We start from the raw sequence: 10,081 nt of genomic DNA, 5'->3' as shown, positions 1-10,081 counted from the left end.
GAGTGGTTCCTAAAGCTTGTGCTCTAGAGTACTTTCATTGGCTCTAACTGTCCAATGGTTGCGATCTCTGAAATACAGCTGTCGATACACTTTGGGACGATCTGGAACAAAGCGTACTTTGTAAACCAAAGCGTATTAGGGGTGCGCATGATTACGCATGGAACTACAAACAAATCATGCATCTTCACCTTCACTGTTCAGACACCGATATGAACCGTGATACTATGGCAAGCAATCGGAATGAAATGACCCTAGTAACTTTGTATGACACCAAAAATATGCAAACCCTACCGATTCTAGAGCAAACCTTGGCTGAATTCATCCCTGCGTCAATTACCAGTCATTTAACTTGGCGCACGAACATCATTCAAAGGTAGAGCGAGCCACTGACATGTATTTTGTGCGACGTAGCGACCACTTGACCTGAGAATAATAGCATTGCGAAGGCGAATCCCCTGTCGCATGCTCTGATCGAAGCAGACGACAAACGCGAGCAGACGACGGCTTGGCCGACAGGCACAGCTTGTGATTGGTTGTGAAGCAATACCCTCCACATCAGCTCACTCCGTGACGTTGCCAAAACACTTCTTTCATCTGGCACGCCTGTCCTGTTCGTCATATCACCCCCCTCGCATATAGGAGAAATTTTTTTCACGCCGTGAAAATAGTGCAAGTACTTTCTAAGAGCTCTCTTATCATCTTATGTGCTGCGCAGTTGTCGAAAACAACATGGCGTCGTAAACGGCATATCGGTCGGTGCGACTTTCAGCAAACGCTTCTCGCACGAGTTACTTCAGCGTTTGACCGGATGTGTTGTGATTACAGCAGCTCTTTCGGTGCGTGTAAGCAGTGCGGAAAGCTGTGGCAGTGCAATGGTGTACGGTGAAGCGCAGCGAAGCCTGTGCGTCGGTGTGGTTATCAAGCGGGGATCGGCGTCGATGTATCGACGACAACTGGCACTCGAGAAGCCTGCAATGTGTGTTTGTGTGCCGGTAACAGTTCGTTCGCTTGACTTTCCAGTCTCTAAGTTTGGTGCTGTGCGACATTTCAGATTGACAGCGTTTTGACACGTTACTTGAGTGACCCCAAGTACGTACGGAAACGTATGAACTACGCGCTCGGTTCTTGCTTCGCCACTAGTTAGCCCGCACGCTTCTATTTACTTGAGAGCAATGTACTGTTCGGGAGTGAAACGATGTTCGTTGTGAACAGTGGTGCTGTGTTGACGTTCCAAGACTTGTGAACAAGCTGTGCTCGTGTGACCGAAACTTGAAAGACAGCGTTGATAACTGTTTTGCCCTGCGAAGTCGTGGTGGGGCAGCTTGGCGCTTTTGTTTGTTAAGTCGTCACTTCTCCTTTTTCTGATAACCATAGTCTTAGCGCTGTGATGTGATCAACCAAAACTGCGAGATGCTACATTCTGTTGTGGATCGTGTTACTTTGGAAGCGCGCCTAGACTGTTTTTCGGTAACAAATTAAGAGTTCTATGTGGCAGCGAGAGCCCGTGAACGTCAAGCTTCCTTCCAGCCCACCCAAAAAGCAAAGATTTCACCGGTGCCTTGCTTTGGATGAAGTTGTAGGCTAATATCGCCTAACTACAGGTTTCCGAGTTCGTCTGGCCATCGTTTTGCACGGTACTAGAGCCTTGACAACAGCCGGTCATGGCCAGTTCTCACACTTTATCAATGAACGTGCACGCCTGGCCAGCCCTTCATTGCTGTCATTGGCAGCTTCCAGTCTGCAGATGCCCTTTGCCTGTTCGCCGTACTTGGTTCCTTATGACACCGACGGCCACTAAATGCTGCCATCGGTGAGTTCACCTTGAAGAACTAAATTTCACCGGTACTATAATTCACGCAGTTCTATAACGTGTGCAAGTTTTTAAGCCCATCAGATGTAATGTTTCTCTATTGTAAATTGAAGCATGAAAAATTTACTACTACTGTTATATACATACATATATTATGGAGCAAATACATAAAAAGTTTTTTGTGATTTGATACAAGTGAGCTCTTGTTTGATTATGAGGTTGGGCCTGTCAATTGACCACGTTTGATAGTTGGAAAGTTAATGTGAATTTATTTTTCAGGAGCCAGGTTGCACCTAAAAATTTATGTTATTTTGGAAAATTAATTCTATAGACGATTACCACTCTGGTAGTACTATACTTCAGTAGGACATATATATTGCGGTACGTAAATTTTACATGAGGCCATGAGGCTTCAGTTTATTTCAAAGTGATTATAGCAGACTTTGGTCACTTTAACGAAGTGATAGCTTCCTCAAATAAGTATTAGAAGTGAGTGCTTTTAATCATTGTTTTTAAATATCTCGTTTTTGGCTCTTCACAGATCGCAGAGATTGGTTTGTTAAGGTCCTGTGATGCATCGGTTGCACATTCTGGTACATCAATCCTCATCATTACTTGGAGCACCTGTACAAAAATAGGAAGGACACGTTCTCCCTAACTGTGCAAGCCTATGTCACTGCTCGGACTGTTATCATTCAGCGGATGTGGCGTGAAAGCATGCATGGCAGCCTCATCTGGAAGGACTGCAATCTGCTTGGGAGCTTCGAGGGCACAAAACTGCCTAACGGCTGGCTGCAAGGATAGTTTTTCTTTAATACAAACGATTACGTGAACACCACTTACTGTGCACAAATTGAAAACCCAAGCATGGTTGCTTTCAGTGGATACCTGTAATATTCTTACACATAATTCTTATTCAACATTTATAGAACTAAATTGCAAGATAATTGAGAATGTTGAAAGCTGAAAGCCTGCAGCTTATGAATGAAACTCCAATAATCTGAGACTCAAAAGCTTGTGCTTTGAAACGAGCACAAACACTTTGATTCCTTATTGAGCTCTCCAGCTTGTGACTCCCTCTGTGGATCAAGTGCTCTGGAAGGAAACAGCAAGTGGGTGAAAATTGCCTGGCTGTTCACAACTTGCAAGGAGAAATACCTATTGAAGAAGCCTCAGATGACATAAGACCAGTAACTGCATCTTTTACCTAATGTAGCTTTTTCTCTCTCAGTGCTGTTGCTTGTGTTTCAGCCGAACATGTTCACCACGATTGCATAGTGATATATATTTTTCTACAAATTGTACCTGACCTAAGTATGCAATGTTGATCTCTAAAGATGACGTTCAGTGTGTTTCAAAGCCATGGCTTCTCATTTCTCTGACTGTGGCTAGCCTATTTCAGCAGCAGAGCGATGCAGCTAGCACACATGCAATCCAAGTCATGGAGCGCTCCTTTGGTGTTCTGTGCAGGACACAGCATATCCATCCGGCAAGACACTGGTATCAACAATAATGGTGAGTGTTGGTGGCACCTGTAGGAGCCCGTTGTGTTTGTTGTGTATGAGTATTTCCCCTGATGAAGTGCATTTTTGAAAGGTTTTCTTCATTTAAATAATAGATGTCAGAAACAAGCACACACATTACCCACAAGTTCTTTGTGTCTTCTAGACTGCCCATTTGCTACTATATGCGGTATGATGAGCTGGCTATGTTAGATAGCCTTAAAGTTATCAACATTGGCTGTTGCGTTGTAATGCAGTCTAACTTGTGTTTCTTAGTGAACTTATTTGTGGTCTACTTCTCGCCCCTAGTGTGAAGTCGAAATAAAAGAAACTCTATTGGCTTTTTATGCCTGTCAGAAGTTTCATGCCTTCATCTCTAACATTGTGGTTTTGCTCTTGTATCATATTGAATATATTTTAAGCCTTCACTGTTTGTGTGTGTGTGTGTGTTGAGGCTTGTCATTGGCTTCCGAAAATACAATATCTGTAAATATGAGCACATAATTGACAACTATACACTCTTGCATGTAGCATGGTTGTAACAATGATCTGTATTTTTCTAAGTTCCAGCAGTAACAAGGGGTTCGGTGCTCCACGGTCATGTACAGTGTATCAAGAACAGAGCACAGAAGACCAACAAGTATAAAGGGACTGCCAGTGACTGTTCTCCTGCTCAAAGTTTACAACAGCAGAAAGAGCACATTGTGATGTCAGGAGCAGCTGCTGCTTAACTTCTTAGCAGTGCATTATTCAGCAGTTCCTTTGCTTGCATTCGAAATTATTTAAATTTTGCTAGGAAGATACCAAACTATGACACTAATTTAGAGGCTGCTGTAGTGTTAGTGGGCAAATATTTTTGAGCTGAAGTTTTTAACATGTGTGTTAAGTGCCTGCGTGCCTCTACATTTGCATGCCAGAAATCACAGCATCCATGGTCGCCAATGGTAACTGTGTTTGCATTCTTTGTAGTACAAGAAGTAAAGCCATGGATGCAGTAATCATGTACTTAGTCGATGTAATCCTTCAGTGTACACTCATTTGTATAGCCCAAATGATGCCATGAGTGTATAAGCTCTGGGAAGTGAATCTATGTGGATTATTTTATTTGGAAGGAAGAGGATCATCACTACTCCTAGTATATCTTAACAGTAGATTTTAGTGCTTGGGTATTATCCCACTGCCTGTCCGTCCTTCAACAGTCTACTTATCTACTGTGTAAGTGTAACTTTTTAAATGTATACTTTGCTCGGATAGGTTTGTTCATAATGTAATGCAAGTGACTTATCATCTATGCAGCTCTACTCAGACTAGAAATAAAAGTATTTATTTTATATGTAGCTATAGCATGCATTCAATTGTGTTTTTCTAGGTGCCTGTACAATTGTTTAGCCCTACAAAAGTGCTGGTATACTCTAATATTGAATCTGGCATCTTAAAATAGTTTGTTAGTGGAAGTAAGAATGTGTTTACAACCAACATTACTATTCTCAGATGAACTGTGAAAAATCTGTGGAAATATATTTACAGTTTTTGAACGTTGTGAAGGCAAATGTTATGTTCTTTTATTGTGGTCCCTGTTTCATGCAAATGACCCATAATTACTTGGCAGTGGCACAGTATTAGTTGTTATTTTACACATATGTACTGAGCAACATCGCAGTTGAGGCCAGCAGCAAGACATACATGCAGTGCACTGGAGCATCACCTCACATAGTGTACAGTCTTTGCCCACCAGTAAACTCGATATTTTTCAAGCAGACTAATAGACAGCTGTATGAGAACTTTGTTGGTGTGCAAACTTTGAAGTCTTCTTGAGGAGTGTTTTTCATCATTTTTGTCCAAGTGAAGTAGCTACCCAAGGCCACAACTGGTGGGAATGTGGTGGTTTCCTCTCTCTAAAAGCACTCCTACCAGCTGCCTCAATGTTAGCATGGGGTGAATTCACGAACTGGAAAAATAATTGGTCTTTGTTTTCTTGGCCGAAAGAGTCACTTCCACCGTTGAGCCACCACGACGCGCCAGAATAGAAACTTTTAGCTAAATAAAGTTGATTCTACTTTTGAAAAGTGTTTTGGGGGAACGAAATGGCACCTACAGCTGTCAATATAAACACTGTTTGCACCAAGGAGCTTAGTAGCTTATATTTGTATTATTCATGTATTGTCTAGAATTTACTCGCCCTGTGCTAACTTTCAGCCCAAGTGTCCTAACATGCTTTGTTAGTGGCTTGTGAATGAGCCAAGCTATGTAAATAGAGTGATATTGCAGACATGTACAAAATACTGATACACAGCCCTTTTCTTTAGCACGACATTGTCAAGGGCTTTATTCTTGTGTTTTTTATAAAGAGTGCTTGTCACTGGGCATCAGCGGAAAACTATGCATCAAGCTTTTGCGAGATGGTTCGAGAAACACCGTGTTCAGACATAACAGTGCCGGTGGATTTCTCTCGTAAGTTACTTTCTGTAGTATATTCAAAATGAGTTTATTAGAATTGTTGTTTTATAGCCATTCATTTTAATATTTATACCTGAGTGTGTGTATGTATGTATGTATGGGTGTACATATGTATATGTGTGTGTGCATATATGTATGTATGTATGTATGTATGTATGTATGTATGTATCTTTTAAATGAGAATCCGTTTATCATTGGTGAGTAAGTTTGGTAATGATATGGCTGAATTTGTTTCTAGTTATTTCTCTTTTGAGCCATTACATATTTCAATCTATTTTGTACTGCATAAAATAAATGTAACCTTACACAGAATATGTGTGTTCGAAGAAGTTGTTTTATTTACCAACCTACAGTCATGGGCAAGAAATTGGGTAAAATGGAACGGACCTGCGAAGATTTGTTTAGAGCATAGCTACTCTACACGGCATATCTCGTACACATTGCGTTGGTTGAATATGTCGATCTCAACATTTCAATTTTAATCAGAATAGACAAGCTATCACCCGTGGTTGTATATGTGTGTGATATTTATGCGTACTGTGATACCGGTTCGCAATTACAATTAGGTCACAAGCCTAGTCAAGCTGAATACACGAATTTTGTCCATGCACCTTTCATCTGCACTGGAACTGTTGTTAATAAAAATAAACTTCAGTTTAGAAATTTATTCTAGTAACCAAAAGCAGAGTATCTCTTTATCACACAAATCAAATTGCCATTGTTCTGTTCCATTCTGGACAATAGGGGACCCTCTCAGCAGAACTCGATTAACTGCTATAGTTCATTTTAACCATTGACAGCGACACTACACTGAAGCGTGCAGCATGACAAATAGCGGGGGAGAAGACACAAACTAATCCCTCTGTTCGCGTCAGCGCTAACTGTCCGTGCTCTTTGGTCTTGCTGCATGTGATGATGCCCACCAAATTAGCACGAAAGCGTGTCCCTACAAAGGCAGTCAACTTGGCTGCAAGCAGTTAGCTCACTACATGTGTAGATTTTCTTCAAAACACCGTGAAGACTGATTGCTGGTCGAATATTCAAACACGTGAAAAGTAATATACCAGGTATAATTTGGTATTTCAGCACTGGACACTTTTGCGATAAGAGAGAATGGAGGAAAAAAAATTATGAACTCTGAATTGTTTAATTTTTGAAGGAGCACAATACAGCGCTTTTGGGTCAAAAGGGGAGTGAAAGAAACAAGTGCGAAAGCCTACTTCTCAAAAAATTAGTACCCGCCACCACGCATAATGTCAGGCCAGGCAACCTCTTGAAAGAAAAAGTTCTCAGTGATTCTGCGAATCGAACCAAGTACCTCGTAGATTGTAGTTGGGCGCTTTAACCACTCGTCCACTGCAGCAGTGCTTGCATTCGCCCTATTGCTGATATATCGTCATTCCTTCGAATGAAGCGAAATGCAAAAACGTCCGGTGAAACTTTGTCAAAAATAGAAAAAATAGTTAGAATGCGTTTGCCCAAGGTTACAAGAAGATAGAAACCGCCACGTGTGACTGCATAACCGTGCGCTATTTATTCTTACACATTACTGTCATGACGTTAGGATAGCCGGCTCTAACGTAGGCTACCTTCTCATAGTTTGCCAAATATAAATAAGAAAATCAAAATATATAACAGCCTGTGACAACGCTAATCAACTATTATGAGTTCACTGTCACTAGTGTCACTTTCACTAGATGAATGCTCAGTTTGCTTCCATTATCGTTATTTAGGAAAGTTTTGGCTCATTAACTCAACTCTCCTAATTAGCAATGATTCTCACATCTAAGGACAGTCACACTTCATCTCGCTTTCTGAGTGGCTGTCACTCCCATATAACGCGTACTCCTCTTTTTTATGCTCTCCGAGCATCTGACGCTGCTTTGCGGAGACTTTCCCTGACGTCTGCTGGGCCAGAAAATTGTCTTTATTATCTATCAATTTCAAGCTTTCGCGAAGCCGAAACGAGAGTCTCTCTCTCTTCGTCCTTTTTGCACGTGTGATAACGTCTCTCGACCTCAAGACTCGTATGCACGTCCCTTGCTTTGTTTGCGCACTCAAACAACGCTGGACGAAATATTTGCACCGTGTTTTGTGAAATGCATTAGCACTGAGACACTTCCCGACGAGTCTCCCTCATTTTACGTAGACATATACTTAAGCGTAAGCGTATGCACGTTCTCGCATTCCGGCTTTATAAAAATGCCGCGTTGCATGGAACCAGCGAAATTGCGCTCACAATTTCATTTGATTACTGCTTTTATCTATTTTAGCACAATACGTCTGCAGGCACCAAAGTCGCTCATGTGTCTTGTAATAAGAATATTGTAACAAAGGCTACCTTTGACTATAGGTACAAAACACCCTTACGTTCACCACTATACCGTGCTAGATTGCACGGAATTAGTTAAGTAGCAGCGCAGCTTCAATGAAATGTAAGGTAAGTGGTCGCTTTAAATAAGGGAAGACATTCAAGGCACATTTTAAAACATTGCATGCATCGATTTATGTGTGGTTTCATTTATGTGGTGCACCTGGAGTGTTGTTTACTTGTACTTGGCGAGATAGTGCATGGATTGCTCGGTCGCTTAAGGCCATCGAGCCATTATTTTTTTAGCTACAGTCATTGATTAAAGGCGAGTGCTTGGCTTTGCACCGCCCACCAAAACGTCTATTACAACGTACGCGGCATCCCGTAAGCGCTGTAGCAGACGCTCGCGGAACTGAAACTTAGATGCAGCAAATCATTGGCTCTCATCGTATACTCTCGATGCTAGACGCTTTGCGTGCTACCTTGATATTATCGGCACACACTTCTTTTTTTCCTTGTCGTTTCATCGGCTATCGTCGGTCCTCCTTGCCCTCTTAAGTGCCGAATAAGTTAAATTCATACCCGCGCTATAGTAATCCCTCCAGATAAGAGAATTTTTGGCTAAGAAAATGCGTAGCCAAAGAGAAAGCTTTGTGAATTCGGGCCCAGAATATTTACGCGTATTGCATGCCACATCTCACGAAGTGATTTTGTCCTCATTATTTATTCGTTTAAAATGCTTTCCGCAAAGAAAAATTCAATGACAGCGGCGACATCTAACCGACTCGATATTCCTTTTAGGTGGCTCATCTTACGGTAACCTGGGCCCGAATTCACAAAGCTTTCTCTTTGGCTACGCATTTTCTTAGCCAAAAATTCTCTTATCTGGAGGGATTACTATAGCGCGGGTATGAATTTAACTTATTCGGCACTTAAGAGGGCAAGGAGGACCGACGATAGCCGATAAAACGACAAGGAAAGAAAGAAGTGTGTGCCGATAATATCAAGGTAGGACGCAAAGCATCTAGCATCGAGAGTATACGATGATAGCCAATGATTTGCTGCATCTAAGTTTCAGTTCCGCGAGCGTCTGCTACAGCGCTTACGGGATGCCGCGTACGTTGTAATAGACGTTTTGGTGGGCGGTGCAAAGCCAAGCACTCGCCTTTAATCAACTACTGTAGCTAAAAAAAATAATTGCTTGATGGCCTTAAGCCACCGAGCAATCCATGCACTATCTTGCCTAGTACAAGTAAACAACACTCGAGGTGCACCACATAAATGAAACCACACATAAATCGATGCATGCAATGTTTGAAAATGTGCCTTGAATGTCTTCCCTTATTTAAAGCGACCACTTACCTTACATTTCATTGAAGCTGCGCTGCTACTTAACTAATTCCGTGCAATCTAGCACGGTATGGTGGTGAACGTAAGGGTGTTTTGTACCTATAGTCAAAGGTAGCCTTTGTTACAATATTCTTATTACAAGACACATGAGCGACTTTGGTGCCTGCAGACGAATTGTGCTAAAATAGATAACAGCAGTAATCAAATGAAATTGTGAGCGGAATTTCGCTGGTTCCATGCACCGTGGCATTTTTATAAAGCCGGAATGCGAGAACGTGCATACGCTTACGCTTAGGTATATGTCTACGTAAAATGAGGGAGACTCGTCGGGAGGTGTCTCAGTGCTAATGCTTTTCACAAAACACGGTGCAAATATTTCGTCCAGCGTTGTTTGAGTGCGCAAACAAAGCAAGGGACGTGTATACGAGTCTTGAGGTCGAGAGACGTTATCACACGTGCGAAAAGGATGAAGAGAGAGAGAGAGAGAGATTCTCGTTTTGGCTTCGCGAAAGCTTGAAATTGATAGATAATAAAGACAATTTTCTGGCCCAGCAGACGTCAGGGAAAGTCTCGCAAAGCAGCGTCAGATGCTCGGAGAGCATAAAAGATAGGAGTACGCGTTATATGGGAGTGACAGCCACTCAGAAAGCG

General features: G+C 41.9%; 1 long non-coding RNA gene across 1 annotated transcript; it reads left to right on the top strand.

The window, feature by feature from the left end:
- Positions 1-652: 652 nt before the first annotated feature.
- Positions 653-6,081, top strand: LOC142769261 (uncharacterized). The gene is made up of 2 exons (XR_012885735.1): positions 653-3,325; positions 3,877-6,081. It is a non-coding gene; the product is annotated as an uncharacterized LOC142769261 (long non-coding RNA).
- Positions 6,082-10,081: the final 4,000 nt, after the last annotated feature.

This window comes from Rhipicephalus microplus, chromosome 8 (assembly GCF_043290135.1).
Source record: "Rhipicephalus microplus isolate Deutch F79 chromosome 8, USDA_Rmic, whole genome shotgun sequence".
Lineage (NCBI taxonomy): Eukaryota > Metazoa > Arthropoda > Arachnida > Ixodida > Ixodidae > Rhipicephalus > Rhipicephalus microplus.
This window is presented reverse-complemented; position numbering and strand designations above follow the sequence as displayed.